This window comes from Acomys russatus, chromosome 5 (genome assembly GCF_903995435.1).
Source record: "Acomys russatus chromosome 5, mAcoRus1.1, whole genome shotgun sequence".
Classification (NCBI taxonomy): domain Eukaryota; kingdom Metazoa; phylum Chordata; class Mammalia; order Rodentia; family Muridae; genus Acomys; species Acomys russatus.
In genome coordinates, this window is record NC_067141.1 from 78995080 (window position 1) to 79011268 (window position 16189).

At 41.6% G+C, this 16189-nt stretch overlaps 1 pseudogene; it reads right to left on the reverse strand.

Moving 5' to 3' along the window:
- Nucleotides 1–10904: 10904 nt before the first annotated feature.
- Nucleotides 10905–11220, reverse strand: LOC127190124 (ATP synthase subunit e, mitochondrial-like; annotated as a pseudogene).
- Between the last annotated feature and the right edge of the window lie 4969 nt (nucleotides 11221–16189).

Genomic DNA, 16189 nt, shown 5'->3' on the forward strand with positions numbered 1-16189 from the left:
TTCATATAAAACAGCTAAAAATCAGTTGTGCTAAGCTGAAAAAAACAAGTTTAAAAGCAGTTAAGTATGTTGTAAGCTATACCTACAGATAAACAGAATCTTGATTCTCTAAAATATGGATTATTCTGCCTAAATGAGAATCAGTAAAGCACCCACAGCTCAAGAACGTCACTTTTATGTCGTTTTGCCCTCGTGCTGAGACAGGGCCTCACTATGGCGCGCAGGCTGCCCTGGGTGCTAAAGGCTCTCCTGCTCCAGCCTCCTCCGTCTGCGCTCACGCATCACTGCCAGGGTAGACTCAGAACACCGCGCTGCACACCGCACCCAGCAAAGAACAAAACAGAGGTGGCCGTGCCATCTGCACTGAAGCACAAGGAATATCCAAAAGGTTGATGTCTAAGTAACAGGGAAACAGTTAAAGGAAACAACTTAAAGTTGTAAATGTATTTTTTAAGCAGTGTAGTAGTATGCGCCAGCAAGATGGTTCGGCAAGGAAAGGCCCCTGCCACCCAGCCTGTGACCTGAGCTGCAGCCACACTTGGTAGGTGAAAAGGCAATTCCTCTGACCTGTGTGCTATGGCATGCACACCCATACACATATAGTAATATAAATATTAATAACAAATGTTTATTTGTGTGGTGTGGTGGTAGAAAATAACACTAGTCTTAAATTTTACAATTTACTAAAATAAACCAAGTGAAATAGAAATCTAAATCTAACAAGCACACAGCTTTCTTGACTAACAAGAAGCGGCATAGTGTTTGGCATTATCTCAACAATGGTGCAGCCATTAAGTTTCATGAAAGTGACTAATTTTTAGAATTAGTGTAATCATGTGCAAAGATTATGAAAGCTTCATTTGATCTCCAAGTACAGCCTATTTTTCCATAAAACGTGAGTTAGACCCTCATGACTCATCGTGAGCCAGAAGAGACAGAAGTGCTAACAGAAAGCAATCTTGCTGAGTGTTGCATCCTGTTCAGGTCACAGGCATCAGGGATGCTGCATTTCTCTGAATTATAGCTCTCTACTTTCTTGTAAGAGCCTCCTCTCATATTTAAAGAAGCAGTGCTTATTTTTGTGTTTTAAGAAAGGTTTACCAGTCTCTTGGCTTTTTAAAAGGACCCAACTAGACCCCTGATTGCAGTTCTACCACAGGCAGAAGGAAGTCACTTACCGTATTTTTCAGACTATAAGACCCACTCCCCCCCCAAAATGTGTGTGTGGTGGGGGGTGGGGATTAGGTTGCGCCTTCTTTTACTGCTCTAAAAACAGAGTGCGTCTTATAGTCCCAAAATTTCGGTAATAACCTTCCCCTGGGTTCATCTGTAGCTCAGGATAATTACACTGCTTAGCTGAGAATTAAATGAGATACAACAATCATTCAGGGGGGTCTAGGGGCTCAATTAATGTTTGGGGTTGAAAAGCCTTTTTTTTTTTTTTTTAAATAAATTTGAACTGTGCATCAAAGAAAATGTTCAGTGGGTCTTGCTATTATTTCTATAGCCATGAAATGCATTTTTATCACCCCTAATAATAAATAGAAGGAGCTGTAAGATACCTTTGAAGTTTCTAGTATTTGTGGTGTTTCATTTATCAACTGATACAAATCATGTTCCTCCCTGATCTCCACAGTCTGATATAAAGCTTCTATAAATAAACCTTGTACTTGGCCTAAAGCAATAAAACAAAAGGCAGATTACCAGATAATTACTAGAACTCAAAAGTAATGTTGTTTATTTATAAAGGTCTTCTCTAACCATAGAGTGTAATTTTCTATCCAGAATTTAAGTTCAACTCAAAGTAGAGACCCCAAATTATATGTTTGGCCTTATAAAACCCTGCATCTAACCCTAAGCATTTGGTCTGTAGATTTCATGTTGCTGTTGTTGTTATTTGTTTTTTGAGACAGGGTTTCTCTGTGTATCCCTGGCTGTCCTGGACTTATAGAGCAGACTGGTTTCAAACTCACAGAACTCCGTCTGCCGCTGCCTCCCTACATGCTGGGATTACAGGCGTGTGCCACTGCACCCAGTTGGCCTGTGAAGTTTAAAGGTTGGGACCCTGTGGAATATGCCAGCGAGGACAGCAGAGCAGTAAGAGTGTCCAGAGCATCTTTGGGCTCATTACCCACTTGAAGTGTTGAAGCTCTAACAAAGTTTAGACATGTTTACAGCATGATTGGGGCCTCGTATAAATAGTACTGCCATGGAAATCTTCACTGCATGCAAGACACTCTCTGAGAGCTTGAGGCCAGAAGCACACAAACCAGGAAAGAGCCAGAGCCACATGGGACCATGCTTACACCACAGCAAGGAACTGTCCCTCAGCCTAGCCACCACAAGCAGACCTGCTGTGGAGCGTCAGGGCTCCACGGTCTGCACTCTGCAGTCTGCGCCACCCCGAGGGCTTTTCCTCATCAGTTCTCAGGCAGCTATCCAGTTTCCAATTTTTGAAGTTTCTTAAAATTACTTTTATCTACTAGTGATATGGCATCCAAAACTGTCCTTAATATGGTATTTCACTGGCTTGATAGTTTCTTAAATGTACCTGAAGAAAGAAGAACTGCAAAATTCAACTAAGGTATATATATTTTACCTCTGTTCTTTCAGTTCCCTGTGGCATGGGGGCTGGGGGTGGTGCAAAACAAAAAGAAAACACAAAAACATACATAAGGGGATGCGTGTTTATGCCCATTGACTGCTGGTGATGAACCCGCAGCAAGGAGCTGTCCAGCTAAGCAGCAGCTCAGCTGTAAACCAGTCAATATGGAGAGGCTGCTCAGTGATTTCTGCCCTGGGCTCCTATTTGAAGATACTGTCTCTCTACTCCTAGCATTCATGTCTTTCCCGACTGACACTACGCCTGGCTCCCTGCTACTCCTGTTTGGGCTTCTCTGAGGGTGATTGTTTCTTTGAAGTGTCTCTTCCATTCCTTTCGGGGTATATGTCTTTATCTTAAGGCAGAAAATCCTAAACTGGTCTCTGGGAAAGTTCATTCAGCCATTTTCAAAAGACATGGAATACCAAACAAACGGAAACTCGATTCTTCTATGTATTCTATAGCCACGCCCACAGCACAGGCGATGACTCCATCTGTAAAATTTCCATTTTTAGCCTATAACCTAATAATACTTAATTAACCATGATATCCACAAGGAAAATCTATAACTGAGCCATAACCCCCTTTTCTGTAAAGTCTCAAATGTCACCTCCTTCACTTCATACCCTCCATCCCCGCTGCAGCGGTTGTTTATTCCATCAACAAACTGTGCTGTGTACAAATGGGACACATGGGCTAGTTCTGGGCAGACATCATTTGCTATGAACTGAATGTATTTACTTATTCTTCTAAGTCTAAATAAAGAGGATTTTCCCCCGTGAACAACCACAGCCATTCCTGAGCAGAGAACAAATGCATTTAAAACAAAGTGGTTCGGCACCTGGTAATCTATGTTTTTTCTTTTTTCTACAAGTTTTATGATAAAAGTCATGAAGCTAGTTATCAGTATTTTAATTGATTTATTTTATTCCCCCCGCCCCTGCCATGGCACAGTATTGTCTACCTTTAGGTGAGAAAACCTAAGTCCAGTGAAGCACTAGTCCTCACCTGTTCCCAGAGCGGCTGACTATACACCTCATTTAAAAAAAAATGGTTTAGTAAATACCATCTCTCAAAATACAGAAACCACACACAGAGATACCGACTCTGAATAATAAAAGTTGTAGTTTGTATGGAGACCACTAGTTATACGTACACAAATAGTCTTGAAACTTGGGTGACTAACAGCTGAGCAGGCTAGGTCTCCAGTCTTGCTAAGCTTTAGAATGAAGGTATGATCAGCCTCCACTGAGAAGCATCACCTTTAAAAGGTTAATGATCTTAGTACTGTCAGTATCCCACATGCCCAGAGCTACCTGCTCCTCCCTTTGTAATAATCTCTCCCCCTCTCCCTCTCTCTGTCTCTCTCTCTCTCTCTCTCTCTCTCTCTCTCTCTCTCTCTCTCTCTCTCTCAATCAAGTAGTCTGGTTTAAAGCCAAGTAAATGCAGTTTCTTTCCTCTACCTCACAAGATGACCAGTGTTTACAGGCTCTTCAGGCCACTGAAAAAGGGCAGAAAATCCGGTTACAAAAAAGACACAAAAGAAGTAGCAGAAAAACAAAGCAGGTCATGACACACAACCAAGAGGCAGGAGTAGATCCTCATCACAACACTCACTAGAAATTAACATCAACTCTTTTAACACTTGCCTAAATCATTGTGATCCCCTTATTTCACAAAAGCGAGGCCTGATGGCTTTAAATTATACGCTTTTAAAGGGCAAAGTTGGTGAAGAATTCTTGGAAACAAATATTAGGGAAAGGCGCCAAAACAACTGATTACAGGACTGAAATTTTTTCTAATAATTTTCTGCACTTTTTGCATATGAAAAACCAGGCAAAGTATTATACTACGTAACAGACTGAGAGTCACATTTAGAGAGTTTCTAGACCACGCAACTGTCTACAACCAATGCCCAAAGGATAAAATAGCGCATCTCAACAGGTAAGTTTTTCCTATCTCTACTACGCCAGAATTTAAACTGCATTTACATCAGTGACTGTCTTATGTCACATATTTTTGTATTCAATTTTAAATAATCACGGACATCTAATTTCAATCTTATCTATAAAGTAATTATAACCGCCATCCTCTAACCTATAAAAGCACAATAAAGTATTTAATTAGTGCCTGAATTTTGGGATTAACTAACGTACTTTTAGGCTTAGGAGACCAACGTTAAAGTAAATGTTTTATTTATTGTTAGGAAATGTGTTTCTTTTTCTCAAACGGCACAGAAAACACAAGGCCCGAGTTCGGATTTACCCTACATGAACTATTCATATAGCAAAATTCTTTATTTGCAACGGTGGGTGAGTTTCAATTATGACATTGTTGTTTACAGGCAAGATCTGGAAACCACTCCCCACCCACCCAGACCGCTCTCTACCCTGTATTGAACGATTTCCGAATTATGCGACCCACTCCAATGCGCAAATAAAATACTTACAAGGTCCGAGACTGCGAGAGGTTGGCTCTAAAAAGGTACACCTTCGCCCGCTCGACCCGACCACCTGGAACTCCGCGAGGCGAAGCCGCTTCCCTGGGTACAGCAGCCCACGCCTGCCGGTCCCCTCCGCAGCCGGCCTGGGATGGGACAGCGGCCTCTCTGCCCGTGACGCCCCCTGGGAGCCGAGCGTAGGGCTTTCCCGGCCCCACGGAGGAGCTGTGAGGACGGGCGCCCAGCCTTCTCCGCTACCCTCACCGCCCTGGAACCCAAACCCGACCGGCCCGCCGCGAAGCCCACCGACAAGCCGCGCCGCGAGAAGCCGAATTTACCGGCAAGTAAGCAGCGGCCCGGCGGCCATCTTAGAACCCCGCCAACATCGCGCCTTCTCATTGGCTCCAGCGGCTCAGCCAATAGGATGCTGCCGTTCTGGCTCTGCGGTCGCCAAGGCAACGGCCTAGGGGCGGGGACTCTTCCGTTGGCTCCGGGAGGCTGGTTTTGTCGATGTTGTCCGGTCCGTCTCCCCGGTCCACAGGCACCACCACCACCCCTTTTCTCTTTCTCCTTTGACCCAGAGATTATTTTTTTTTTTTTAATCTTCGTTCCTTCCTCATTCCTTGCCGGTGCTGGTGCGTCTGGCTGAGGAACGGGCTGACTTCGACGCTCACCTGAGTTCATGCAAAAGAGGATCCTAGATTCTTCTTTCTCTCCCTTCACCGCCTCCCCCGCCCCACCCCCATTCTCTCTCTTTCTGCGTATATTTGAGTGTGCACTGTGTTCCAGGCCTCAAGCAATTCTGAATCTGATTCCGGTTCTCCAGGCACTTAGCATCTGCTTGACGGAATCCACCTGAGTACCTGTAGTCAGAAGTTTGTTTACCAGGCTGGCACAGGGTGTAGATCCTGATGAGGGGGTCGGAGGCCTCTAATGAAGGAAAAGGTCAGAAAACATCACGGAATGAAGACAATAAACCAGACAATAAGATGGGGCGAAGAATAGGACTAATTCGGAAGTGCCGCCATTTTCTAAAGTACTGTTTATAATCAGATTAAGTATATGTTCCTATTTTCTTGTGATGGCTATATAAGAAAATACAGAGATAAGGAGAAGCTCAGTCCGTGAAAAGTTTGCCGAGCAAAGGGGAGGACTCATTCCATTCCCAGAATCTATATTTTAAAAGCCATGGGTAACGCCATGCGCCATGCGTGTATTCCCAGCACTGAGGCAGAAGGCAGACTTGCCTTCTTGATAAGCTCCAGGCCAATGAGCACAAAAGACCGGTGGGCATCCACTAAGGATCTACACTTGGGAGTCGTCTTCTGGACTCTGTACACGTGCAATGGATCATATATGGGGCAAGTGTTCCTCCAGAGAGCCAGCAATCTTTGCAGATTAAAAAAAAAAAAAGCGCTAGGGTGGGGGGCGAGAAACTGATATAACAGTGGTTTTAAAAAGGCAGGCTGCGGGTAGAAACTGATAGAATAGTGTGGTTGTTCATATCTGGACACTCACCTTATATAGACGTGGGCTGATCAGCTGTCACGCTGACTGGCTAAAAGTCAGTTACTATGACAGAGTAAGAATCATCAGCATGTTATACGAATGCTAACATACCCCTAAGTAAGGCTGCGCTTCAAGCTATGCAGTTATCCAAAGCAAGAAGTTAGCTGTAGGACAAACAATTTTCATCTGTTAGCACTATCGACTAGACCCTTTGGAAAGTACTCTGAAATACAAAAACTTTTGCTTTTATTCAATAACATGAGTAGATTTAGCACTATTAGATGTTTAGTTCTACTTAAACAGCCATTGCACCCGTGCAACCTCCAATACCATCTTGAAGATGGGCGAGTTTATGGTGTAGTGTTCTAGAACCCTAATTTGGTATGTTTGTCTGGCTGAGGTTCCCTTTCGAGCATTCCCTGATTCTAGAGAAAAGCGGAAAAATTCAGGGATTCACGAGTTCTATGAAACTCTGCAAAGAGACGCCTGTTCAGCCTTTAAATGGGATTTTCTTCTACTCAAATCCTTAAAATGTTAAAGAACTGTACGAAACTGGCTTTGGAATAGTCAGCACCGAGCAGCTTAATTGCCGTGTCAGTCCGCTGTAAGTTGCTGTAACAAAACACCACAAACTGGGTAGAATTTCTCCACCCCTGGACACTGTGAAGTCCGCTAGCATGGTCTGTTCTCCTGCTTCTGGGCAGCTACTCCTTCCCGTGAGCTCGGGTGACCTCTTTAGAACATAGTTCAGTAGAGCTCTCTGGAGTCTTCATGAGGAAAGTAGATGGTAGCAAGTCAGGGGCCCATCCTTTCTATTTTACTTAGCTCACTTCCATAGAGGGCCCGTCTCCAGATATATCTATGCTGTGGGTTAAGGCTTATGCATGAATTTGGGGAAAGCACACAGGCTATCCCATAGCAATTTCTGAAGGCAAAAGTGTGACCAGAGTCGTGAAAGGACAGGGAAGGACACAAAGCTGTAGCATGGGACACACAGAAATAATGTCAGCATTTTAGGGTCTGAATTATTTCCACACAAGTGTTCATTGTTTACTGCATTTCACTGTGCATTGGATAGAAACGGAATAAAGAACACCAAAGATTTATAATCATTAGCACATATGCATTTATATATGTACATAATTACATGTATATTTTCCAAACATTAATATGAAAATTCTTATATATTGGGTTCATGACACTAATGAAGACTTATAATAAGCATAAGTCACATCTCAGAGTTTTGTTCTCGTTCAAGCTACAAGACTGCCAACTTCTGCATATTATGTTTTGCAAGTTTTCTAAGGAAAATGTCAGTTATTTGATTTATTTTAATCAATAAATTTATCTTCTCTCCAGAAAACTCCTACTCTGGAAACCTGCCAAGCCATGTGTTCTGTGAATGAAATACTTGTATTTTTGAGATTTCAGTGAAACATAGAATTGAATACTTTTTAGTAAATCATAGTGAAATATGCAGCTAGTGAGTTATGCCGGAATTGTATTGCATCTGGCACTAATTTCAAGCATGTAGGTTTCATTTAAAATTTTCATATCTTCAAAAACACAAAGCAGTGTTTCTTTGCCGATGAACATTAAGGCTTATGAATTTTTCCTCATATTTAATATTTTTAGTATAGAGATTATAAGTCACACCCATGATATAAAAGATTAATTGTAGAATTCCTTTTGGTGGCTGCTAAATCTCTGATTGATGGAAATGTTCTCCAAATATAATGAAGTCCCTCAACTATTTCTCACTTGGATAAAGTGAATACAATTTTGTAGAACACATAATAAATGTGCTTCTTACAGAAAATGAGAAAGAATAATTAATTTCCGTCTATACAAAGTACTTTTTCAAAATTTCAAAACTATGGTCTCGTGACTTACATAGTGAAATTGAAACCAGAGAGTTCTAAATTTCATAAATGTGTCGCTATCCATCATGATTTAGAAATGGCAATTTATCTGAATTTTTAAAATGTTTCAAAGTAAAACATCTATAAACAATGCTAAGCCTCCCAATAATATGCTTAACAACAATGTGATATGGGCAAGAATTAACATTTGAGGAAAGAAATTTTCTATAATACAGGATGTTGCTGAAGAGGAGTGCCTTTTCCTTGTTGTTCATGTCTAATACTCTAAAATTTGCCATATCTAGTGGGAAAGACAACAGGAGAGGAAAGTTTAAGGAATATTTGTATTTTGCCTCTAGTATCTTATGCAACCCTATGAGGTAGGTATGGGTGCATCCCTTTAATAGATAATAATTGAGGTAAATTGTCCAATGCCATACACCCAGTGACATGCAGAACCAGAACAAGGCATCAAAGTTAACAGGCAACACAGTGGACTCACTGGACACCAACTTACTGGACTTAACTGCTTTCCCCAGCTGTTACATACTCCGTCATAAGAGGAGGTTTCTTAAAACTCCCAGCACAGAGCAGTCAAAGTGCAGACATCTGTATGACCAATGTAATGGCATATCCAGTGGGATCTCATGAGGAGAGGTTTTAGAAGCCAAGTGTCTTTTCTCTCTCCTCCCTCTGAGTGGTCACATCCTATCAGAAGCCTCCGGTCTTTCCTGGTTTGATGCATTGACATCTGTTAGTTTCTCCCTTTTATTTTTTAACACTTTCATTTTCAAAAATACCCCACCACCTACTTAATCTCTCTAGATGAAGCAAAACATATCAAAGTTTAACACGGAGCCTGGCATATGAGAAGTTGTCAATAAGTACTTTTCTGGTGTATAAAAACCAAGGCACTTATGAATGTTGATGCGTGATTGGATTACACTGTCAACACCATTCTGGTCTTTACTACATCTTCCATGTCATCTTCCTGTAAAGTTTGAGGATACAGAAGTACATGAGCAGGCCTGTTAAAAGCTTGGCAGGGGTTAAAATGAAAGTATGTTAGATAATATGAACAGAGAACTATGGCTTAGGAACAGCACACGAACAAGTAGTGAGTATCAGGGTTAGCATGAGTTAGCAAAAATGTAAGAAATCACCTTAGAACTAGGCATGGTGATGCACACCTGTAGCCCTAGAACCTGGAAAGTGGAGGAAGAAGTATTGCAAGCCCAAGAGCATCTTGGGATGAATAGTTGAGAACCTATCTTGAAAAAATATTCTTGAACTAGGTTTGGAGCATCTCCCAAGACAGATGCTCAAGCCCTGGTGGGTCCAGTGGAAGGATTTATAATGATTCAAGGAAGGTGGAGTAAATAGCCTCGTGCAGTTGAAACGTAGACTTGGAGCTATGTGAAGCAATACGCATAGTTTAGAAGACCATTGTAGAAAAGTGACTAGCATCTAGGCAAGTTCGTGGGAATAGAGGGCAAGAAGCAATTTTGGACATAATTTAAATGTCTTCCCTTTCATTTTTTTATTGCCCTCCATTCTCCTTTGCATTTCATTGTAATTGTGCACTCCTTTCTTCTATTCATGCTGTTTCAGTTTTATGAATTCAGCCTGGCAACAGGAGCCTCCTTAACTGTAAACTCCTATAAAACATCATTAATTAAATCTGACTTTCAAGCAGCCTTCACCATCAGCAGTTCACTAGCTCTTAGCTGCTTCGCGTCTCTGTACCATACAGTGATCTACATGGCTTGGTGTTTTGATCTGACTGGGGTAATGAGGGCATGAGGGGACAGGAGAGATAGATATAGGGACAGAGGAGCTGGAGTCAGGTGATCTGTGTGCACTGTCGAATGGCCACTACAGCAGCAACCCCAACCTCGGCATATCTATTTTCTATAGCAAAGAGAAGCAGACTTTAAAAGTCTTGGTAGGGAGTCTTGTAGGCAACAGTCTTAGGGTGTAAACACGCAGGAGGGGGAAATTGCAGATTCTAGTTTTTGCACACATTGGTCTGTAGAGAGAAAATCTCATGTATTGTATGGATGCAACAGCTGTCAATTAAAAATAATAATAAAAAAAAACCTATGGCCTATAGAAAAGGGTAAAATAGAATATAGAACATCTGGCATGTAGAAAGGATTCTGGGATAGGACCAGGCAGGGAGATTTGCCTGGGAAGATGTGAGGAGGACAGACATGTGGTACCTGAGCAGAGCTAACGAGCCAGATGGCAGAACTAAGAGTAAAATACATGAGATATAAGGTATGAGCTAATCAGAGCTTAGCTATATGGCCTACATATTTGCAAATATGTTTTGAGTCTCATGAGTCATTATTCCAGGAGGGAAAACACACACCCTTTTACATTGGTCAATCATAAACACTTGTACTTAGACACACTGGACAATCATTTATAGACACTTCTACTTGGACCCCAGTCAGCCAATTTCATATGATCTGAGACTTTGGTTCTTTTTTTTTTTTTTTTTTTTTTTCCACACAACAAAGCTTTATTCATCCTCGGCGACTAAAGACAAGCTCACTGGCGCCTCACTTGAGAATGCTGTCATCTCCAGCTTCTGCCAGTTCTCGCTCGATGCGTTTTAGCTCATCTAGTCTCTTCTCCTCTGCTGCTACTCGCCTCTCCTCCTCTGCCCGGGGTTTTAGGTAACTGTAGCGTTTGGCGGTCATAGGCCATGCCGAGGACCAGGGCGGAGTATTGGCCGAACTTGATGAGCGGAGAGACCTGAACCGGGGGAACCATCTTGTCCGTGACCTTCGCACCGGAAGCTCCGAGACACGGCGATGCCTGTGTCAAACAATACACATTTGCTCAGGATTTCATCCACTTTTTACACATTCATTTGTGGCTTCCACAGCTCCCCACAGTACCATATTCCTGGTTTGTTCTAATCTGCAATAAAACTATCTCAGATGACTAATGGTTATGCTAGTAGTCCCCTGACAGGACTCTTTGGGACTGAGTCAATATATTTTCCTCTTGCTATATAAAAGAATCTATAAAGTCCTTTGAGTCTCCTTGCACTTTTATAGTCCACAGTGATTGTCAGCTAATGGCTTCCTCAGAGGAGGAGATCGGCTAAGTACAGGCACACCATCTGGAAACCTGTCTACCAGGTGACTGTAGTGGAACTTGTTCGCCATCATTTTTTTTTTTGTGATTCATAAAATACTACTGCCGGGCATACTAACTATGCTTGACAAGAATAGGAATGGGAAGACATATCTTTAAAAAAAAAAAAGCTGTGTGTGACCAGAAGACCCCTTCAGAACCTTTCCCAAAGTCTCCACTATTGAAAGTAGCAGAGGAAGGGAAATCGTGTCTTATTTAGGGTTGTTAATTGTCTCGGTTGTCTTGTGATGTGGCGTTGTATTCTAAGGCCTGAGAATCTGGTCACCCAGAACACTGTCTACTAAAGAAACGTAGTTGCTAAATTGAGGGTACCCTGAGTGATCTGCTGCATACCACCTTACTCTTGCTGTGCTCTGTCTTAGAAAGTTCTTCAAACTGTTCTATGTATTGGCTTCTTGTCAAAGAGAATACCCGAAAACCAACAAGAAAAACAAGCAAATAAATAAACCTGATATAAGTTATAAAGAATTTGGGGGAGATAGGTTAAACATTTTTCCTTAGGTCATAGTTTCAGGGGTACCAGGCAAAGTGTCGATCCTATTGCCCTGTGCCTATGGCAGGGCAGTGTGTTGTGGCATTCGCATAAGGAAGAACAGAGTTGCCCATTTCATCACCACCTAGGGAACAAAAGGAAAGGGAGTGGTCACGGTCTAATTAATGTCTTACTAGGCATACTTCCAGACTTCCTTCGAGGCTCCTCCATCACCCAGGTGCTATCTTTAAGTTTTGAGTAAGCTTAACTACTTAAGAGACTAGGAAGCTGTTTGCTAAGTGGCCATTCCACTGCGCATTTCCATCAGCAATCAGCAGTGTACAAGAGTCCCTTCTGCTTTATGGTGGGGAACAGGCAGAAACAGTTTAACCTGCTTATATGTAGATATATCTAAGTAAGATATAATTTTAACATCACTAGAACTTCATGACTTCTATGACTTGAGATTTTTATTTTCCTCACATTGAGTTTCAAAGAGTGACTTTTTAAAAATGAATTTCAATTTGCTCATATTCTTTTGGAGGAGAGAGAGGAGAGAGAGAGAGAGAGAGAGAGAGAGAGAGAAGAAAGAGAAGTGTTTGCCTTATTCAAGCTCACAAAGATATTTTCTCTGTTTTATTTACAGAATTTTTTTATAGTGTTAGGTTTTATATGGTGCCAAGTAGAAGCCAAGGTTCATTTTCTGGCACCCACATGTCCAGCTGTCCCAACCAGATTTATATTCAAGTGTCTTTGTACCTTTATTGAGAATCAAGTTGATAATATAATTTTAAATATATATTCTAGACCCTGAATTCTCTTTATTGATCTTTCTGTCTTTCGATATCACACCATCTTAGTTACAGTGGCATTATCATACATTTAAACAAGATAGTGTGGCCCTTACAACCGTTTGTTGTTTCAAAATAGTTTCAATTATCTTAGTTTGTTTGCTTCCTTTTTCTTTTTTCTTTTCTTTTGGTTTTGCTTACAAATTTGAGACTTTTTAAATTTCTATAACACTACTGTGGAGATTTTGGTTGAATGTACATTAAGCCTATAGATTAGTTTGGAAAGAATTGATACCAATGTCGTTGAGACTGTACTTTCTATTTAATTCTTTTGTGTTCTTTATCTCTCATCTGAGGTTTCTTGTCATTCCACTGTTTTATTTTCCTTTGCTCCCTAAAACATAATTACTTTAAAAACTCTCATTTTTATTCAAACATTGGGATAATCTCAGAATTACTATTCATTGCTTTTTTGTATTGAAAATGGTTTGTTCCAGCAAGATGGCTCAGCAGGTAAAGATGCTTGTTGTCAAGCCTGACAACCCAAATTTATTCCCTGAGACCCACATGCAAGAGAAATTGGATTCTTACAAGTTGTTCTCTGATTTCCACATGGGTACCATAGTGTACACACACACACACACACACACACACACACACACACACACACACATACACATAAACTTTAAAGAGAAAAAAATGGCTCATTCATGTTCTCCTATGTCTCTGTACAGTAAGTATACTAGTTTTTCTGTCAATACAAGATAGATACCCATTAAGAGTAGGAAATTTTGTGTTGATTATAATGTCATAGGCTTCCTTCTATCATGGTGAGAAGTGTCTGGAGGCTTTTATCATGGTAGTCAGGAAACAGACACAGGGAAAACTCGAGCGCTAACAGGTTTTCTCCCTTTTTTTCATCCATTCTATCTGCAGTCCAATGAAGAGAGGCTACTGCCTGCATGCAGGATCGGTGTGCTAGTTCCCTTTCATGTTACAGCAGTAAAAATGCCCTGACCAGAAGGAACTTACGGAAGGAAATTTATTTTGATTTATGGTTCCAGAGATGTCTGCAATGATGGATGAGGTATGGCATGCCAGCAGAGGCAGGAAGATGGCTGGTTGCATTTTCATCTATACATAGGAGAAATACAGAGACAGAGATGAGACAGAGACACAGAGAGAGACAGAGGTAGATAAGACAGACAGAGACTGAGACAGAGACAGAACAGGAAGTGTGGAATGAGGCTATAAACCCTCACAGCCTGCCCCTCAGCGATGTACTTCCTCGAGCTGCATGCTTAAAGATTCCATAACTTCTGAGGAAGCACTACCAGCTGGGAAACAAGTATTCAAGTGCATGCATCTCCAGGGGCACTTCTCCCTCAGAGCGCCACAGCACTCACCACTGACCTTCAGTCAACTGATCCTTTGTGGAAACACTCTCACAGGTGCCCCCATGGGTGTGCTTTAACAACCTCCAAAGTGCCTTCCTATGATATCTATTACCACAAAAGATTTTTAATTCTATCCTGGAAATCGTGAATGATATGCCATAGAAACTCTGGATTACAGTATATTCCTCCAAAGACCGTTGATTAGCTATTTTTGGCTGAACCAAATGTACCACCTCTATCTCCTCAGAAACAGGAGGCAGAGAAGATTTGAATTCTGCTGGCTTTGCCTGGCTGGAGTCTGAACCTTTTCTTTACTACTTTGTGGTTTCTTCTTTTTCTCATCCTTTATCAGCCCCCAAGCCCAGTTTCACCTCCCATCACTAGATAGAAAAGGAAAAAAGGATAGGGAGAGAGAGAGAGAGAGAGAGAGAGAGAGAGAGAGAGAGAGAGACAGACAGACAGACAGACAGACAGACAGACAGACAGACAGACAGACAGACCCTTAAATCTAATTTCTTTCTTCTTGTTTCTTCTTTTGCTTGCCTGGTCTTTGCTACTTTGTGGGTGGTTCTTTTTCCCACCCTTTATCTTCCAAGTTTCACCTCCTATCACTAAATAGGAGAGAAAAAATAATAAAGGGAGAGAGAGACAGAGGGAGGGAGGGAGGGAGGGGGGGAGAGAGAGAGAGAGAGAGAGAGGAGAGGAGGAGAGAGGAGAGGGGAGAGAGGAGAGAGGGAGGAGAGAGAGAGAGAGAGAGAGAGAGAGAGAAGGAGAGAGAGAGAGAGAGAGAGAGAGAGAGAGAGAGAGAGAGAGAGAGAGAGAGAGATCCTTGAATCTAATTTCTTCTTGTTTTTTTCTTTGAGCACTAACAAACCACAACCAACTTCCCTTAACAACCAACAATCACACACCCCACCCATAGGGCTCTAGCATTTATAAACTCTATGAAAAATCCCCAGGATTCCAAATGTCACACAATCACAGAAACTATCTGAAGCTGGCAAAACCACGCCTCTGCTAGAGCAGGAGACAAATCATAGTCAGCCAATATCCACACTCTGGGATTAAAGCAAAAACGCATTCTTATAATATTTCTGTGTTTTTAAAGAAACCAAAAACTCCAGAATTCTCATTACAAGATTCCTAGAGAGTCCGCTCTTTGCTTGCATGTTATATGGTTGGTCTAGATATTAGACCATGGCTACAATAACATTCTCTTCTTTCCAAAAGATTCCTGTGCTTTCTAGAAATAGTAATTGGGCCAAGCTTTTTCTCAAGTAAAACCAGAATTCTATTCACTTTCTAAGTCCCCTACATCAGCTTCAGTTTGCCTTCAGAATAAAACCCAGAGACAATAATGAACACATACCTGCCTGTCCTCTCCACCAAGTGTCCAGCATCCCTAGTGTCTACCTTCTTCCATTTTGTCCCCTAACACTGATGTTGCCACATAGTTATTTGCTTCTTCCAGAGTGTACGGATGTTCTTTGTGCAGATGTTGGTCAGAAACAACTTATTTGGCTATGACTGAAGGATGCATTCGGATGCACATATTTCAGTGCAGTTCTCATGGAATTGGGTGTGTGCGCATGTTCTGCGTGTGCACCAGTGAGCGTGAGTAGGTTTCAGAGGTCAACATTATGAATCTATCATTGAGCCTGGAGGCACCAATTCACCTAGGCTGGCTGTTCAGTAAGGGCCAGGAATCCTCCTGTCTCTGATTACCCAGCACTGGGGTCACAAGCATGTACCCATTTTTATATGGGTACTCAGGATCCAAACTCATGTCCTCATGCTTGGCTGACAAACATTCTACTGACTGAGCCATCTTCCCGGCCTCCTCTCATGGACTTTTTTTTTTTTTAATTTGTTTTTATTTTTGTTTGAGTGTTTTGCCTGCATATATATTTTACAAGATATATATATATATAATATTTACCAATAA